Genomic DNA, 21207 nt, shown 5'->3' on the forward strand with positions numbered 1-21207 from the left:
AGCAGGTGAGACAGGAGAGGTCTGCCTTGCCATGTGGGTATCTCCCTGCCCTGGATGGAGATCGGCTGCAGAGGCTGCAGATTGCTTCATAGTGTGGTGGTTAACCCCTTGTGCCACCAGGAAGGACCCCTCAAAAATATTTTTAATTGTAGGGGCTTAGCAAAATTCACCCTGGCTACCTGTAGCCCATTGCTTTAAGTGTGCAGTCCTGGAAATCTGGCCACACAATTTGGTGCTCAGATAGGTATATTGCGTTCCCTTCCTTCCCCACTGGAGACACACACACACACACACACACACACACACACACACACACAAAATCAGAAACCAAGTCCCGCTCCCAACCCTGCCCCCCACCCCCAGCAAGTCTGTGGTTCTTATAGTCCCTTCTAGCCCTTCTTGCCTCCACCCTCTACTCCTTTTCCCCCCACTCTCTAAAATGCTCATCCTAAATCTCCAATTCAGTCCTGTAATCTTTCAATAATTCCTTTAATCTCAATTGCTGTTTATAAAATGAAGTAAAAATATTTGTTTCACAACTATGTGAATATATTTAACACTACTGAAAACAGTTAAGATGGTAAATTTTGTGTTAGACATTTTTACCACATTAAAAAATAAATAAATTCTTAGGTGAGACTGTAAAACCACTTTCCTGAGCCTACTCCTTATACCTTTTCATCCCCACCATATCTTAACCTACACCTGGTTGGTGAATCTGGAAGTATTTCATATTCCCTGGACTGAACAGGTAGTTTTCTCTAGTCTCCATTTCTTTTCCTGCATCAGCAGACAAATACATTTTTCAAGATAGCTCAACTTCATTTTTTCTTAGAGTAAGAGGTTGATTCCCCAAACTTTCCCTTAGAACTTTTCCTCACTCCCAAAGGACCAAGCACCATTTAACTTGCTAGTAGCTATTGATCAAACCTGTCCCTTCCTCACTCTGGGCAGGAAGGCACACAGTACAGTAATTGTCTTATTTGTGCCCCATTTCTGAGCACAAACAGCCTTCAAAATATTTGTTGGATGAGCAAATAAGAGCTACACTACACTGGTGATACTTGTGAGCTTTCTTACCTTTGCGAATCAGTTCACATTTTCAAAATAATTTTGGGAACCAACATAACTAATTTTTCAATTTTACCAAACTTCAAAACAAAAACAACTACCTAGCATTGTCATTTCATTTTAAAATTACAATTTTGCCCCAACCTAAAAAAAAAAAAATCCTCTAAAAAAATCAGACCTTAAATAAATAAATCAGCTTTATGAAAAACTATAGACTTTATTTTTCTTGTCTCACTGCAGATTGGTGAAAACTAGTAGCCAGTGAAAATGAGTCTTTCCAAATATAATATTGATCTAATAAACTGTTTATTCTATATTTATAGTAATTTGACTATTTCCTAAGTAGCAGTTCACTACCTTAAAACTTTCTCAAGGGCCTCCCCGGTGGTGCAGCGGTTGAGCGCTGGGCTGCGAAGCTGCCCGCAGCCTCTGCGGCACCGGTTCGATCCCCGGCTGCTCCCCGGCCACCAGAGGAGGGTCCCACATGGTGCGCAGACCTCTCCTGCTGCCCACTGCTCCCCTCAGCAGTGTACTTCGGTCCTTCTGCCTGCTCTGCTCCCCGCTCTGGCTCTGGTGAATTCTCTCACCCTCCCGAGCTTCTGACTGTACCCAGTACATGTATAAACAAAACAAACAAATAAATAAATAAAACATGCCTCTAAAAATTTAAAAAAATTAAAAAAAAATTTCTCAATGGAAAATGTTATAGAGTATTAGGTACCGATTCCAGAATAAAAACTGAATTTGCCTTCTTCCTGCCCTCAGTGAAAGAGCCACAGGGGAGGCATTAATGAAGTCAGCTACATCTAGTATATTCTAGCTACACCATCTCCTAAGGAATTTGTCAGAGAGGTATGTATTTATAAAACCATTTTTGAAAAAAATTATATTTCCTTTATAGTAAGAATTTCAAAATTCCGACAGAATAAAATGGAACAGAAAAATGTGTGACTACCTCAAAGATAGTAAGTTGTCATTAATTTTCTTCTGTGACTTATCTATTAAATTCACCCAATGATGTTAAAATTTTGATCACTTGTGTTTTTTTATTTCTGAAAGTTCCTTTGAAAATTTCTTTTTCAATTTATGTCATTTTGTGTAATTTTTAATACACCCAGTAAGCGTAATCATAATAGTTCCACTATCTGGAGTCTCTGCCAGTCTGTTTCTGTGGTCTGTTTTTGTTCTGATTTTCCCTCATGGATCTAGTTTCCTTGTGTGCCCACTTAGATTTGGGTACTGGTCACTGTATTTGAAAACTTATTTGTGGGAATAATTTGAGGCCTAAGTTGATGACACTATCTGCCAGAAAGGATATGCATACCTCCTGCCAGAGTCCTGTGTACTTATCCAAGACGACTTTCCACTGAGCTTTTGACTTGAGGCTTCCTGAGCATCCTGTCCCAGGGGGTTCAATCCCAGCTGTAATTCTTTGACGGAACTTCCCCACTCTGGATTCAGCTCTCACCTTGAGGGTGTTGGTCTTTGAGGTCACAATTAAACGAGTGGATGATCCCCTGTTAGAGTCTGAGATTGGATCTATGTCCCTGTCACCCAGAGTGGCTATCCAAATTTCTGATTTTCTGGAACCAAAAAATACTCTTAGAGAAAATGTAACTTGGTGTTTGTTTATCTTGTTTAGTCCATGTTTTAAAATAGTTATAATTTTGGAGCATGGGGTATATATAGTAAGTCGTTGTATTTAACTAGTTGGTTAGAAATGTCTCCCATCAGATTTGAGGGGAAATTTAAAAAAATTTTGGTTTGTTATCTTAAATTTTAAAATTGGGCTTTCTAGTTATCATTCTAGTAAAAATAAATTATGAATTTTAGCTTGCTTTTCACTGATGACATCTAAAATACTTAACTGATAGACAGTATAACTGTTGCTCTCTCATCAGTACCCTTGGGTTTTCCACAATGATAGGTCATTTGAAAAGTAATTTGTCAGTATGATTCAAAAGCCATCCTGTTGCTACCTAGAAGCATATTATAAGGAAAAGACCCCAAATTGGGGGGCAAAAAACTACATATATCAAGATAGTATTCATCTTAATTATAAAATTATAAGATTAGGAAAAACCTAACTGCTATAAAAGAAGGAAATGATCAATAAATTATGATATGTCCACTTGATGGACAGCCATTATGAATTATGAATTATGTGTATAAACATTATTTAGACATAGGGAAAATGTTTATGATAAAGTGGTCAGTACTAAAACTGTATAAACAGGATAAGAACTGTATGGACATCTAGTAGCCATACCTTCATAGCAGGATTAGAGAAAAATGCACATTTCAGGCAGGAACTACTAGAAATTAATGTTATTGCAACAGGGTGGTCCCCAGGAAAGGGGGAGGTTCCCTGCCCCACCCAAGGGAGGGTGGAGCTGAGCAGGAAGAGGAGAAGCTGAAGAAGAGACTGAGGAAGGAAGCAGGATGGAGCCAGGAGACCTGGAGGAGGCGCGTGGAGCCTAGAGACACGTGAAGAAACTGCGCTTGTCTTTTGGTCGTGGACTGGGTGACACAGATGTGGGTGAGACCCGTGGAGAGGTGACAATGGCAGCTTTTATCTGGATGTTGATTTTGCTCTTTTCCTTCCGGGCTTGTCTGGTTGTTTGTGACCCTTTTCTGTGGGTCCCCACTGGAAGATGCTTTAGACTTGTAGCAGGCTTTGGGGCCTTGTTCTGGGCCAATCCCATATGGATGGAGTTTTACCCACGAGGGGACGGGTAACTTTGGGTGCTTCATTTAGAAACTAGACTCTTTGCCTTACCTGTATTGTTTCCTAATTTTATTAAAGTTCCTTCCCATTAAAGTCTCATGTGTTTTGTGTTGATGCGGCGGATGGCAAAACCCATTTAGAATAGGCAGGTTTGCGGGGTTTGGGCTGCCCCTCTCTCTGTCCTATAACATTATCACATTTCATTTGGGTTTTATGACCCCTGTGAGTCCTTTTACCAATCGGTTCCTTTTCCCCTACCTCTCAATGTCTGACTAGTCCAATCCTTCACCAAGTGCCTCCTGTCACCAACTGAGTCCTATCCCCTATCATTTTTAGAAATTGATCCTGTTGCCTTCTTTAGATAATGTGGGGACTTGCAAGTGACAGTCAGTAAGGACTCTGGATGTTTTTCTGTATGGACCGAGAAGCCATTGGAGGACTTTGAACAGTCACACTGGCACTTGTTTGGAGAATACAGAATAGCAGAGCAAGAGCAGAGTCAAGAAGTAAAAGACATGATGATAGCTTGGCTTGGGGAGGTAGAGGAGGAAGTGCAGAGGGTGGGGAACAGTGGAAATGGAACCCCACACTTGGAGACTAAGATGCAAATGTGTCCTCTGTAGTTGAGAGATGCAGTTGCCCTGGGTGGAGGCTTGCACTGACAACTTGGTTGTACTTTGAAGATAGGAGCCAATAGAATTTGCTGATTAATTGCTCTGGGAAGGAAAGGAGGAATCAAATATAATATAATTATGTTGTATTAGAATGACTTTTTTTTTTTTTTTTTTTTAGTGCTTAGCTACACCATCCCCTTTTGAGGAGAAGACAAAGAATTATAAATATCTTTCTCTGTGTACTAGTCATACATGAGTGAATGACTCAATCAGCCAATAGACGAATCCTGATTAATATTTTACTTTATAGATTACCCATTTTCTTTGGGAATTTAGCTTTTCTCCTTGTTTCACTGTTTACAAAGTGAAAATAATGTATAATGAGTTCTCATTAGAGGTGTTCTAATGGGATTATTGAAATCTACTCTAGGTCAGTGCTTCCTAAAGTAAAAGTCATCAGTATATTTACAAGTCAACAAGCTATGGAAAGTTGGGACTGACATAAGGAGCTTTTGACAGAATGAAATCAATTGTGTCACTAACCAGGATGTTTAGTGTAGCTGAACCCCCCCCACCCCCCACCCCCCCTCCCATAGTAAAACTTTATCTATTAAGGAAGTAGTACATTGATTTGCATTCTGGCATAAGCTCCTTATCTTGTTGCCAACTGGCACCTTTCTTGCAGCTACAACAAAGGATGAGCTGGCTTCCCTGAGTGCTGCAGAATATCTTGTTAGGCCTGCCAAACATATTATTTTTTTTAAAGATTTATTTATTTATGCATGCAAGAGCTGGGGTACAGACCAGAGATGCAGGGGGTGAGAGGATCCACCAGAGACAGAGTGGGGAACAGAACAGGCAGACCGACTGAAGTACACTGCTGAGGGGAGCAGCGGGCAAGACAAGAGAGGTCTGCTGTGCCATGTGGATTTCTCTCTGGCCGGCCGGGGATCCAACTCCTGCTGCAGAGGCTGCAGATTGCTTCATACTGCGGTGCTTAACCGCTTGCGCCACCAGGGAGGCCCATTGACAAACATATTAAAGGCCTGGCAAGATTCTTAAAAGTCCCAAGATGATCTTCAGAGTTGCATAGGGAAGATGAAGTCTTTGAAAATGAGAAAATTAAGTTTCTGAAAGGACTTTGAAAAAGTTTAAAGGCAGCATGACGTAATGGAAAGAACTTGTATTTTCAGTTCAAATATGGTTTCAAATCACTGCTCTGTCACTACTATGTGACCTTATATTGTCTTGGTTTTCTCACCAATAAGGGGGATTAATTCCTATCTACTGTAGTTAGTATAAGGTTTAAATGACTCAGCAGTCACCAGAAGTGCAGTGTAGCGTGGAGATTAGCCTGTAGTAAGCACTCAGTAAATATTAACTTCTCTATTCCAAATAAATATCAGATATATTATCTCGCTTTCTCTCAGCTGCCCATGAACACACACATCAATATCATCCTTCTATCCTTAACTTTGTAAAACGGCTGCTGTTGCCCTTTTGGGAGTTGTTTCCTAAGCCTACCTGTCCGCTGGTTTCTCATTGGTGGCAGATACAACTAAGGGGCTTGTTCCAGGAAACAAAACAAGAGAAGAGATGGAAAAGTGAGATTAAATCTGTACACAGGGCCTCCCCTTGTGGCGCAGTGGTTGAGCTCTGGGCTGCGAGGCTGCCCACAGCCTCTGCAGCGCTGGTTCTTTCCCCAGCCACCAGTGAGGGTCCCACAAAAAATAAATAAATAAATAAATCTGTACACACTGACACTGCTGTCATTACAAAAGTATGGTGATGTAGTCAGGCTAGATTCCTTATTACCATTGCCCTCACTGAGACCAACACCCATTCAGAGGACAAGCATCTTTTTTTTTTAAATCCCGACACCCATTGTTCTTGCTCTTCTTAGGTGGGAATTGAAACCATGTTCCCTGTGCTATAAATGGTAGAACTTCCTTCCAGTCAGCATTTCAAAAAATGAAAATCTAGGGTTCAAGTCTAGTTTTGTCACTGTTTGGTATCATATAGATCTGGGCTCAGCCTCGCCTTACCACCTAGTATTTGAACATCATGAGTTTTTCATCTTTCTGAACTTCTTTCCTCACTCTGTTGGAAGCTCAACTCAAGGCTGCCAGTTTTCACAATTCCAGGGAGCACCACTCACATGACAGGACTGAGGCAACACTGGTTCCAAAACTTTAACATGACTTCAATAATAGTGACAAAGATATTAGTGTAATGTTGGCTTCATAGAACGTGTTTGGTATTGTCCCTTCCTTCTCAATTTTTTGGAAGAGTTTGTGAAGGATAGGCACTAATTCGTCTCTGAATGTTTGGTAGAATTCATTTGTAAATCCATCAGGTCCTGGGCTTTTGTTTTTGGGGAGGTTTTTGATTACCATTTCAATTTCGCTGCTTGTAATTGGTCTGTTTAAGTGTTCTATTTCTTCTTTATCTAGCTTTGGGTGATTGTAGAGTTGTAGGAATTTGTCCATCTCCTCTAGATTGTTGAACTTGTTTCCATATAACTGTTCATAGTAGTTACTTATTATTCTTTTGATTTCTGCTGTGTCCGTTATAAATCTAACAAAAGAGGTAAAGGACCTATACAAAGAAAACTATAAAACACTGTTAAAAGAAATAGAAGAAGACACAAAGAAATGGAAAGACATCCCCTGCTCATGGATTGGAAGAATAAACATTATTAAAATGGCCATCCTACCAAAAGCAATATACAGATTCAATGCTATTCCAATCAAAATCTCAATGGCATTCTTCAAAGAAATAGAACAATTATTGATGAAATTCATATGGAATCATCAAAAACCCCGAATAGCCAAAGCTCTACTGAAAAAAAAAGAAGGAAATGGAGGCATCACACTCCCAGACTTCAAACTATACTACAAAGCCATAATCATCAAAACTGCATGGTATTGGAACAAGAACAGACATACAGACCAATGGAATCGAATAGAAAATCCAGAAATAAACCCACAGATTTATGGTCAACTAATCTTTGACAAAGGAGCAAAGACTATGCATTGGAGCAAAGAAAGTTTGTTCAATAAATGGTGCTGGGAAAACTGGGTCGCTACATGCAAAAGAATGAAGCTTGACCACTACCTCACACCATACACAAAAATCAACTCAAAATGGATTAAAGAACTAGACATAAGACCTGAAACCATAAAATACATAGAAGGAAATATAGGCGAAACACTACGGGATTTGCACATCAAAGACATCTTTACAGACACATCACCCAAAGCAGTGATAGTGAAGACAAAGATAAACAGCTGGGACTATATCAAATTAAAGAGCTTCTGCACAGCAAAAGAGACAATAACAAAAACAAAGAGAAACCCCACCAACTGGGAGAACATTTTTGCACCCAACACTAATGATAAAGGACTGATCACAAAAATCTGCAAAGAGCTGATGAGACTCAGCAACAACAAAGAAAATAATCCAGTCAAAAAATGGGCAGAAGAGCTAAAAAGAAACTTCTCTGAAGAGGAAATGCAAATGGCCAACAGACATATGAAAAAATGTTCAACATCACTTGTAATCAGGGAAATGCAAATCAAAACTACCATGAGATACCATCTCACACCAGTGAGAATGGCACGTATTAAAAAAACTAGCAACAACAAATGTTGGCGAGGGTGTGGAGAAAAAGGAACTCTTCTGCACTGTTGGTGGGAGTGCAAACTGGTCCAACCACTATGGAGAGCTGTGTGGAGATTTCTGGACCTACTAAACATAGAGCTTCCATATGATCCAGCAATTCCACTCCTAGGTATTTACCCAAAGGACACAGAAACATCAATTCCAAAGAGCACCTGCACCCCTATGTTTATAGCAGCACTGTTTACAATAGCTAAGCTTTGGAAACAACCCAAATGCCCAAAAATAGATGACTGGATCAAGAAGATGTGGTACATATATACCATGGAATATTACTCAGCATTCAAAAAAGATAAACACATGCAATTTGCAGCAACATGGATGGCGCTGGAAGGGACCATGCTCAGCGAAATAAGCCAAAAAGAAAAAGAAAAATACCGGATGGTCTCACTCATAGCAGGAATCTAGAAAACTTAAATAAGGGACCAGGAAAATGAATATAAGAAAGTGAAAATCAAAATCAACAAAAAACTATGAACCAGAGACACTTTTTGGGGGGTAGGGGGCAGGAGGGGAAGGATTGGGGTCAGAATGGGGCGTTTGCAATTGTATGGGGGAATATAAAAATAAAATTTAATATTAAAAAAAAATAAAAATAAATAAACATGCTATATATGAAAAAAAAAAAAAGTGACAAAGACAAGGTAGGAATTACTCCTTTATGTGGCAGTCCAAGTGTATACAGTCCAGGGCTGATGCCTAGGATCCAGGACACTGGGGGGCTTAGATTCCCAAGGCTTCACCAGTCTTACTATCCCACCATTCGTAATGTGTTGCTTTCACCTGTGTGGTGCAAGAGGAACAGTCACCAGTTATTCCAGCAGGGAGCAGGAAAAGCAAAGACGGCACGTTCCTTTCCTCGCAGAACAGTATCCACAAGTTCCACATATCCACTCTGCTCATATCACTTTGGAGTCAACTCCCAGCCTGAAAAATGTAGACTTTTGCTGTATAACTATGTGCCTCTCCAAAAGTTTTATTACTTTGCAAGAAGGGAAGAATGGGTAGTTAGTAATAATTTCTCTCTGCCTTGTAAAGTTTTTATGAAAATGAAATGCATAGCTGTTGCAACACCACACTGACAAAGAGGTGGGAGTTGTGGAGCAGGCTACACAATGCAGGATGCTGCTGAAGAGCAAGATCCTGGCCTTTTTATTGACTCACAGCATTGCTTGTAAGGGGGAGGAGCAAAAGGAAAGGGGAAGGAGAATAAAGAAAGGGAAGAATGTAGAAGATCAGGGATTGTGAGTCTGCCCTCCAGGCACTTCTTATCTGCTTGATGACTTGGTGTTGTCATTGAGATCAAGCCCTAATTCCCTCCCAACTCCCTGGTTTTAATCTTATCAACAAGGTGTTCCAATGATCAACTTCTGGGGCCCCTTGTCATACATCGTTCCTCAGCCCTCATCCCCCACCCCGGGCGTTCCTGGTCATACCTTGTGATGCATATCCTTCCTAGCAAGATCCAGCTTTGTGCTCTTGTTTGATTTGAAAAGGCACCTTGCAGGGTTGGGGTCCTGTACATAACTGACCAGGCCATTTTGACCTTGCTTAGGATTTAGAACAAAATAGTGGCTGAACAGGCTGCTTAGGAGTAGCAGACCCACATGTAGCAAAGTGACACAAAGTAGATGGTAAAAAAATGTTTATTTCCTTTCTAACTTTCTTACTCTCCTAACCCTTTTACTCAAAATGGAAACTTGTTTCCAACATTAGCATTACATTAACAGCAGATCAGTAAGAATTATGTAAGAATGATACAGACTTTAAATTCATTTTTCTATTAAAATGTGTAGCACTAGGAGGGGGCCTCTATGGTGGCACAGAGGGCTATTGCCTTAAAGATTTATTTATTTATGCACACAAGAGCTGGGGTGCAGGGCCTCCCCTGGCGGCGCAGAGGTTGAGCGCTGGGCTGTGAGACTGCCCACGAGGGTCCCACAAAAAAAAAAAAAAGAGGTGGGGTGCAGGCCAGAGGTGCAGGGTGGTAGGGGTGGTGAGAGGATTCACCAGAGACAGAGTGGGGAGCAGAATAGGTGGATCTACTGAAATACACTGCTGAGGGGAGCAGCAGGTAAGATAGGAGAGGTCTGCTGCGCCATGCAGATCATCTCCCACCTCCTGGGGATCGAATTCGTGCTGTAGTGGCTGCTGATAGCTTGACAGTGCTGCAACTTAACCCCCTGCGCCACCAGGGGAGGCCTGGTGATGAGTAAATATATGTGAGCAATTCAGGGGGCCCCAATATAGGGGTCCTAATGATAGTTAACTTGATCTGTCACTTAAGGAATAAGTCAGTGTTAAAAAGAAAAAAGATTCCCTCCAAATTCTGGTATTGTTAAATAGGGGGCGTGAAGAGGTGCTATAGACTCTGCCCTCAAGAATCTTATGGCTTAGTGCTAAAGAGATTAAGTAATATAGGCCTATACACTGAAGCATTACCTAAACTATGTGGATTCTATTCAGTGACACCTTCAAGTGGTTCTAGTAAAGTAATGCATGTACTATCATAAAATCCATCGATAGTCAAGTCAAATTACAAAGCCTTCAAAAACACCATACTTGTTATTTGAGCTTTTGGTCAGAGTGAATTCAAGTACACACTTTCTACTGTCTTGTTCTGAAATCTGTATCACATGAGGTCTCCTCTTAAATAGCATGGAGAGCTTCCTCTTATTCATTATAACAAGAGTTCTATTTGTAAATCACATATTCACTCAATACTGTTTTCTAGCTGCATGGAAACTTTAGTCTTCTCAGTAGGTCTATTTTGAGACTTCTCAAAAAATTGTGATACTGTGTAATTTGCAATTAAATGACATGGCTTCAATCCCAGTGTTCCCACCAACTAGTTGTGTGATCCTAGGAAGTCACTTAATCCTCAAAGCTTCAGGTTCCTATAAAATGGAGATAGAAATTCCTACCCTAACCATCTCATAGGATTATTGCCAGGTGATCAGTAAAAATAAAAAAAATATAAACAACAATGATTTTTTTTTAGCTGATATAATTTCAGGCCTTGAGCATAAACCAGTATTTAGATGGTATTTAAGTTGCCACTTTATTCTGAGCTCTTCAAAAGATGAACTCACACAGAATTATTCTTTTTTTTCTGCTACACTACCACACAACTTCATGTTTTCTATTCCTATTCCTGTTTTTGCCAATTTCCTTCTTAGTGATTGCTAAAGTGAGAAGTAGCTTAAATTATTTAAACCCTTAGAAGCACACTGAAGTTACTGAGAGATCAAGTAGCTGCTTTTGTTATATTATTGCAATGGAGTGAAAATTAACATTGTGGAACTCCTGACCCAGTGGTAGGATTATTTACATTGTTTAATTTAATCTCTTTTAGTCCTCACAAATAAACTGTAGGGCGGATTATTACATTAGGAAACAAGATTCAGTGGTTAGTGACTTGCTTCAAATTGCAAAACTGTGAGCCAAGAGCTGGGATGCATATCCAAATTTGATTATAAAAATTAAATTTTTTCTCCAAAAGATTCCCCAGTTGGTGTTGATTCTGGTGATCTGGGGTCCATGTTTTAAGAAACACTGGGCAAAATTCTGTTGCTTATCATCTAACATTTATAACGTGGTATTCAACATTGAATTGGAAACCTAATATATACTGATGAGAGAATAATTTAGAGCACTCCTTTTAAAACATATACACTCTTGGGCCTCCCCGGTGGTGCAGCGGTTGAGCGCTGGGTTGTGAAGCTGCCCGCAGCCTTTGCAGTGCTGGTTCGATCCCTGGCTGCTCCCTGGCCACTGGAGGAGGGTCCCGCATGGCGCGCAGACCTCTCCTGCCGCCCGCTGCTCCCCTCAGCAGTGAACTTCGGTCCTTCTGCCTGCTCTGCTTCCCGCTCTGACTCTGGTGAATTCTCTCACCCTCCCGCGCTTCTGACTGTACCCAGTGCTTGTATTAATAAATAAATAAATAGATAAATCTTTTTTAAAAAATAAATAAATAAAATAATAAAACATATACACTCTTTTTTTGTAAAATAAAAAAAATAGGAAGAACAAAAAAACACATGAGACATACAGAAAACAAAGATGAAAATGGCAAGTATAAATCCAATCCAATAACATTACATGTAAATGGTTAATCAGTCACATAAAAAAGCTGGCATTGTTAGATTGAATTTATTTTAAAAAAGACCCAACTGGGGCCTCCCCATTGGCGCAGTGGTTGAGCACTGGGCTGCGAAGCTGCCCGCAGCCTCTGCAGGGCCGGTTTGATCCCCAGTCGGGGGCAAGGGTCCCACATGGCGTGCAGACCTCTCCTGCCGCGCCTGCTGCTCCCCTCAGCAGTGTCCTCCGTCTGTCTGCCTGTTCTGCTCCCTGTTCTGGCTCTGGTGAATTCTCTCACCCTTCTGCGCTTCTGACTGTACCCAGTGCTTATATAAATAAATAAACAAATCTTAAAAAAAAAAAAAAGATCCAACTGTATAATACCTACAAGAGAACATTTCATTTCAAATATATAAATAGGAAGTTTAAAAAATAGAAAAGAGTATATCATGGAAAGAGCAAAAGAGAACTAGAGTGACCATACAGACATACTTTGGAGATATTGTAGGTTCAGTTCAACACCACTGTAGTAAAGCAATAAATAAAGGAAGTCATTAAATTTTTTGGTTTCCCAGTGCATCTAAGTTTCTTCCACTATACTGTACCCTATACTATAGTCTGTTTATGCAATAGCATTATGTAAAAAAGTGTACATATTTGTAAAATGCTTTTATTACTAAAAAAATGCTAACCATGCACCTTCAGTGAATTACGATCTTTTAGCAGGGGGAGGGCCTTGCCTTAAGTAGATAGCTGCTGACTGATCAGGGTAGTGCTTGCTGAAGTTTGGGGTGTCTGTGGCAATTTTCAAAAATAAACCAACAACGATGTTTGCCATATCATCTAACTCTTCCTTTCAGGAAAGAGTTCTCTGTAGCATGTGATGCTATTTGATAGTATTTTGTCTTTCAAAATTGGATCCAGTTCTCTAAAACCCTCCACCAAGCAGTTGGACTTTCACTGTGCTGAGAATCAGAGAGGAGCTGGAGTATTTTGTCTTTCAAAATTGGATTCAGTTCTCTAAAACCCTCCACCAAGGAGTTGGACTTTCACTGTGCTGAGAATCAGAGAGGAGCTGGGAACTGAAACAACAGAGACTAGCACTCCAGGAGGGGATGTGCAGGTGTTTGGCTGGGAGTCACTCTGTTACATTCTGGAGTGAGAATTCACTCCAGGGCTCTCCTGTAGGAAGGAACAGTTACCTCTGCACCTGGGAGGTAGACAGGCCTAGACACCAAAGTTGAAGAAGAATGAGCCTTCTCGTCACAGGAGAGTATCTAGGTTCACTTTACTCTTTCTTCATTTCCCTCGTATTATCCCTCAGCTTTGGTGAAATCTTATTTGTATGTATCAGCCTGGTTTTAACTAGGCCACAGTGAGTTAACAGCTTGCCCTCCTTTGACCAGAGACTAAACGTGGAAAGTAGGTCCCGTTGGGACTATCCCTTTGGTGGCGGCACTACTGGGGCTTCCAAAAGGAAGGTGAAACTCAGGACATTAAAGCTGGGGCCGAAGCAACTTTGACATCATTTTCCAAAGGATGGTCTCCTTCCCTCCACTACCGGGAAAGGAGCAGCAGAGGATGATTTATTTTGAAGGGGCCATTAGAACAGTGTTTTTCAAACAGCAGGTCAGGCCCACTAATAGGTCACAAAATAAATTTAGTGGCTGTCAATCAGTCAAACAGTCAATCACGACTGTTTTTAAAGGAAATGAAACAGCAATTATTTTGTAGTTAGAAAGTTTATTATTTCATGAACTTTTGTTTCAATTTAGAGAAACATGAGTCACTGTGTAGAATGTATCTCTTACTATGGGTTATGATCAGTAATGTTTGAAAACCATTGCTATGAGCACATATCTAGTGAAATCAGCTAGAGTTATCAAAATGGGGTCCTTGCAATTTCACTGCATTTTTTTGTTCACTTTGAACATTCAGATGTTTCTCTGCCGATGGGCAGTGACTCTTTACCTGAAAGATTGCCAGTTGTGGTGTCAGAGGCAGTGAACTACTAGTAACTCATCATCCTTTAATTGCTTGTCTTTTGTGGTCTTTCTTGGGATGCTAGATAAGTTCAAGTGTCGTTTGCATAATTTAATTACCTGTCTTTCTGGAATCAAGACAAGTTACAATGTCCCCTCTACACCCCCTTCTCTCTTGAGTTCAATAGTATTTATACCTTTAATTCTGAACCTTAATCATACTGAATTACATGTGACTAAATGGTTTCATATGTGTATGCCATAGTTAATGTGAATTCACTTATCTCCCAGACATTTTTCATCACTTTATAAATTTGGCTTACATGCCAGGTACTCAGATATTCATTTCCTTGCTTACACAGAAGGGCAGTAGCACTGCAGTTATGACTTCATGGCTTTGGAAAAATAAAATTCTTTACCAAAGCATGAAGAAAAACCTAACTGATATCTTTTGAATAACATCAGTCAATCATTATGACTTATAATAACTTATAGACAATTTAAGGGGAAACTAAGGAAATTCCAACAAAAGTAAAATTAGATCTTACTAGGCATAAATAGTTGACTGACATTTAATTTATCCCAGATGACTAGACCAAACCAACCATGATTTATTGTATTCTCTTGCCAGCATTTGGCTCCAGGTAGACATGTCACCAATTATGCCAAATTCTTAGAAATACTTCCTCACTCCTAAAAGTGGGCTTCTTTATGTGGATGTTGGGATGTCTGGGTTATGATGCCAAGAATTTCTGCTATCATCTTTCTGTTGTTTGAGGATGAAGCTGCTTACCTGCAGGATGAAGTGTTATCTGCAAAATGACATAAAAAGGAATAGAAGAACCCTGGATTCTTCATGACATTGTTATACAACTACATCTATCAACCCTGCCCTGCCTCTGAACTTCCTTGTTACATGACACAGTAAATTTCCTTATTGTCTGAGTCTTATGTACAGTGTGAGTAGGTTTTATTAATTATTTACAGACAAAGCATTCTAACTAAATGTTAATGCCACTTGGTAATACTGATTTTCCCCAGATGCTAATAGAACGCTTTCTGTAACCCATCCTGTACTTTCCAAGTCCTTAGAGAATTTTCTGGAAAATACATGTGAATTTAAAAGTTTAGAAACTCACCCACATACTCAGGCCTCAGTGTATTGTCAGGATTAGTTTTGTCAAAAGCTGCTATTCGCTTCTGTTCAGCCTGGTACTCACTGACTTCCACTGCAGACTGACTAAGTTTCAGAATTTCTTTTTTTTTTTTAATTATGCATACAAGGACTGGGGTATAGGCCAGAGGTATGGGAAGGTGAGAGGATTCACCAGAGACAGAATGGGGAGCAGAACAGGCAGATCTACTGAAATACACTGCTGAGGGGAGCAGAGGGCATGAAAGGAGAGGTCTGCTGTGCCAGGTAGCTCCCTGACCAGGATCTAACCCATGCTGCATTGGCTGCCAATAGTTTCATAACACTTAACCCCTTGCACCACCAAGGAGGCCCTTGTTTCAGAATTTCTTTCCTTAAAAGTCCCTGAGTATCGAGCTCTTGTTTGTAGCTGATACCATATCTGTTACTTAAACTCTGCTTACTTTCTGACATCTTTGACTAGACTGCTTAAGTAGGTTTCTGATCACATATTCCTTTTCTTCTTGATTGGATTACTGACAAAAGTTGAAGATTACTTTCAAGCTTACCTTCAAGAGCTCTCTTCTTAAGCTCACTTTCCTACCTGAACTCCTGATCCTTGCCTTCCCTGATTTTCTGTACCTTCACTCACTTAAAACATTACTGGTAAAGTGTATTTATAAAAAGGAAATGAGTACCCCAAAGTACGTTGGCGAACTATTAGCAGGAGTGGCCAAAATAGTGGTTCATAGTTTCTTATGCCTGTTTTTTTTCTTGAGGGAAGAAGAATTTACAAGCTGCTAACTTTGTATGCTCTGCATGAACTGTTGTTAAAAATTCAGATGTGTATTGAATTTAGTTTTTGTTAGTACTAACAATTCCAAAGAGAAACGAGAAAATAACCAGAAAGGTTTATTTCAAGAGCAAGTTTTATTAATTAAAATATCATTAGCAATAGTTCAGTATATAAAGTTAATAACTTCTTTAATATAGCCATTTGTCATTTATTGGCACAGCCCATTAACCTGAGTAATCAACTTTGTTTTCCCTTCAGTTCCAGTTAGTCAGGTTTAGGGGTATGCATAAATTTTTCTCTGGCTTGTGTTTGTAAAAATAACTCATAGCAGACTGCTTTATGTGCATTTTTACATATAAGGAAAAGTTAAAATATATTACAGTCTTTATTCTTATATGTGAAATTTAATTTCCTACCCATCAAAATATTTTCTTTTTAATTAGTTATCAATTATGTTCTCTTGTTCTTGTAAAACATTCCTGAATTACTTTCCTACCTGCTATTAAATTCTATAAAACTGTTCATTATGTGTTAAGAAAACATTAGTGTAGATCTAAATCTCCAAAGGCTTTTTAAAAAGGAATTTATCATCAAAATTTAATAAAAATCTTGTGCTTGGACACTACAAAAAAAAAAAAAAAAAGACCACACAAAGAATGGGAGAAAATATTTTGCCAATCATATATCTGATAAGGAACTTGCAACCAGAATATAGAAAGAGTTCTTAGACTCAGTAATCAAAAGACAAATAATCCAGTTTTTAAAAAGGCCAAGTATGGGTGGAACTGAAGAAGATTATGGTAAGCGAAATAAGTGAGGAGGAGAAAGACATTGGATGATTTCATTTGTGGAATACAGAGAAATGAAACAAATGAACGGACAAAACTAAACCACAGCAAACCCTAGAACTATGTCTGCAGAATTAAGGTTACTAGATGTGAGGGAGGGCGGGTGAGGAGGAAGGAAGCACCTAGTGATCTAGGTAAAGGCCTCTAGGATGCATTCGTGGTGACATACGTCTGAGAAAGTATGAACACATTCTCCTCAATCAAATACAGTGTTGTAAACCAGTGTTGCCTCCATATAAATAAATACATAGGTAAATGCATTGGAAAAAGTGAATAAATAAAAATGGACAAAGATTTCAAATGGACATTTCTCCGAAGAAGTTATACAAATGACCAAAGCCTGTGAAAAGCTTCTCAACATCATTCGTCATACGAAAATGCAAATCAAAACCACAGTGAGATACCTCTTCACTCCTAGTAGGATAGAGGCTTGTAATAAAAAAAGACAGTAACTAGTTTACGTCTATTATAAACTGATGATTTAGAGAAATTGGAACTCTCATATATTGCTCTCCTACTTGGGACTGGAAGTTCCTAGAATAGTTAGACATGGTTATTACATGAGCTAGCAATTCCACTCCTGGGTATACCTAAGAGAATTGAAAATGTGTCCACAGGTATTATTAGCAGAATTATTCATAATAGACAAAAAGTAAAAACTACCCAAAAGCCTGCCAACAAATGAATGGATAAACAACATGTGGTACATTCATACAATGAAATATTATTGGGTTATTTTGTGAACCGAATGTTTGTATCTCCTGTAAATTCATATATTGAAACCTTTATCCCCAGTGTGATGATATTAGGAGGTAGGCCCTTTATGTGGTAATTAGGTTTAGATAAGAGTGCAGCCCCGGTGAGGAGATTATTGCACTCAAAAAAAAAAAAGAGACGGTGGAAATTTCTTTGCTGTGTGAGGATATGATGAGAAGGTGACCATCTACAAATCAGGAAAAGGGCTCTCACCTAGAACCCTGCAATCAATTGGCTTGGATTTTGCGGCCTCTAGAAGAACTATGATAAATAAATGTCTGTTTTTTTAATCAACTTAGACGAGAGCCTTTTGTTATAGCAGCCCAAGCTGATTAAGATTGTGAAGCGTGAAGTAATGGATACATGCTCTACATGGAGAAACATTGAAAACATTACATTAACTGAAAGAAGTCAGACACAAAAGCCACATATTGTATGATTCTTTTTTATTATTGTATCATTCTTTAGATGAAATTTTCAGAATAAATAAATCCAGGGTTGGAAAATAGGTTAGTGATCGCCAGGGACTGGGAGAAGACAGGAATGAGGACTGACTGTTAATGGTTTGAGATTTCTTTCTTGGGTGATAAAAATATTCTAAAATTAGATGGTGGGGATGGAGATAAACTGAGCAAAGACACTAAAAGTTATGTAATTGTAATTTGAAAGGGTGACTTGAATGGTATGTGAACTATATCTCAGTTAAAATAAAATAAGTTCTATCTATGTCGTGTTAGTAACAAAACTTTAATTTCAGAAATAGAATCAGGGTAAGACATATGTAGAAAAATATCAATAGTCAACAATGATGAATCATCCAAATTTACATTTTACTCTCTCAAATTTTTTCCCTATGATTTATATACACTTTTCCCCTAAGTACTGTTCTCTGCATTGAGATAACAATTATCTTTGAAAATAACCCTCCCTGCAAAAAAAAAAAAAAGTCCATCTATTATAGGGCAGCCCCGATACAAAACAGGTTGCCTGACTGTGGGTCCTCACCCACGCTCTTTAAAGGACTTATCAATGCTCTACTGCAGGCACACAGGAAAGGTTAATAAAAGGTTTATTTACAAGGGAAGGGCAAATGAGGAAATGTATAGTTCAGGAAGAAAAGTGGGAGACAAAGTTTAAAATGTGTCCTACCTGATCCAACGATCTGGAATCCCAAATGGCTCTCTGAGAGCTGGCTGCAAGCCAGGAGCCGTGAAGCCAGGAGGCGAGCTCAGAGCGAGCCCCACCAAGGCCCACGTGTTTGGTTTTTATACCCAACCTGGCTGCTTAACTCCACCCTCAGGTCCCAGCCACCTTCCCTTTGGTGGTGACGGGATTTGTCTTTCCCAATGTCTTGATGGCTTTGGTCTCCTGTGGGGGTGGAGTCCACAAAGCCTGCATGGAATTAGCTCAGGACATCCCTTCCCCTAACACATCTATTGCCACTAACTGGGGGTAGAGTCAAAATTAGCACTCATATTTATCTGTTCCAGCCAGTGTTTCCAAAGTCAAAAGGATTTCAAAAGGGAGCCAAGTGTCAGTTATCATCTAAATAATGCACTTTCAGCCTTTTTTTTTTAAAAATAGGAGTTTTAAAAAGAGAGAAACTGTAGGAGCTATTAGGTTTTTCTTTTAAATTTGTCACCGTTCCTTAGCAAGTGTAGATGAGAATTCCATGAATCATGAATGATGGAAGAAATACAAATGATTGCTCAACTTTACTGAAAGATTGTGAAAGAACTAGAACTCCTATTACACAGGAATCCTTGAATGAACTAAGGATATTAGGGTGGGAAAAAAGTAAATTTAAGGAGGCATATGATAGCTACCTTCAGGTATCTTAAGCTCCTATAGAAGAGCTACTAGAAACCTAGAATTTAAGGTATTCTGTTTTATAGATCAGAAAACTGAGGCTCATAGGGGTTATGATTCTGGTCTGGCATTTCATGGTTAACCTGAGAATCCAACCATGGATGCCTGAATCAAAAGCAATTGTACATTTTGTCACTCCAGGGATATATAGGTAAAAATTATAAGAAGACCAACTTCAATTAGTTTTGGAAAAAGAACTCTTTAAAAAAATGTGTACTTTTGTGTGGTGTAGTGGGTCCCTGATACTGGAAGTGTTGTAGAGCAGCCCCGATACAAAACGGGGTGCCTGACTGTGGGTCCTCACCCACGCGCTTAAAAGGACTTATCAATGCTCTACTGCAGGCACACGTGAAAGGTTAATAAAAGGTTTATTTACAAGGGATGGGGAAATGAGGAAATGTACAGCTCAGGGAGAAAAGTGGGAGACAAAGTTTTAAATGACTCCTACCCGATCCGCCGATCAGGAATCCCAAAATGGCACTCTGAGAGCTGGCCGCAAGCCAGGAGCCGTGAAGCCAGGAGGCGAGCCATAGCGAGCCCCCCCAAGGCCCACGTGTTTGGTTTTTATCTTTTTTTTTTTTTTTTTTTTTATAGAGGCATGTTCCATTTATTTATTTGTCTGCTTGTTTGTTTGTTTTGTTTATACATGCACTGGGTACAGTCAGAAGCGCGGGAGGGTGAGAGAATTCACCAGAGCCAGAGCGGGGAGCAGAGCAGGCAGAAGGACCGAAGTACACTGCTGAGGGGAGCAGCGGGCGGCAGGAGAGGTCTGCGCGCCATACGTGTTTGGTTTTTATACCCAACCTGGCTGCTTAACTCCACCCTTAGGTCCCAGCCACCTTCCCTTTGGTGGGGATGGGATTTGTCTTTCCCAATGTCTTGATGGCTTTAGTCTGGAGTGGACGTGGAGTCCACAAAGCCTGTATGGGATTAGCTCAGGACATCATTTCTCCCTAAAAGAAGTGGTTAAAATAATCAAATTGTGTATCTGCTTAATTAAACACTAAGTTGAATCAGATTAATTCCACACTTCCAGCCAACTTTGAGTTGTGTTTCCATATTAATTTTCAGATTATAAGCAATATAAAACAGACCAATATTTACCATGGCAGTAAAAAACAGAATTTCAGAATCTTAAACACAAAAATAAAATTCACTGTATAGAAATAAATAATACATTTCCATTAAGGGATACCAGAATTACCTGCAGGCACAGTAACTGTTATCAAAATAAGAGTAAAGTTCTGAAAACAAAGACTTTTTACTTCTCAAGAAATAAAAGGGAAAGGAAGAGCATATATTTTTAGATTTGAATTATTTGTAGAAATGGAAAGGGTGACTATCGTGAAATATACCCATGAAATGGGGTAGAGAACATATTCTCATCCTATTTACATCATAATGATCAGGTTTAGGAGTTACCAGTATGGGAGAGTGGGTGATCATTGTGGAAATTCTGTGTATAATTCTCTCTAAGGATAATTAAAAATCAGAAGATGGATAGGCTAAGAGATAATTCCTACAATTAAAGCTCTCTATATACAGCTTCAGCGTGTGTCACCGGCACTTTGACTCACACAATAAGACAACAAGGACTTAAACAGCTTGAGTAAAGCAAAGATTGCAAGTTTCACTTAATAATTATATTAG

The sequence above is a fragment of the Talpa europaea genome (genome assembly GCF_964194135.1).
Source record: "Talpa europaea genome assembly, chromosome: 10".
Lineage (NCBI taxonomy): Eukaryota > Metazoa > Chordata > Mammalia > Eulipotyphla > Talpidae > Talpa > Talpa europaea.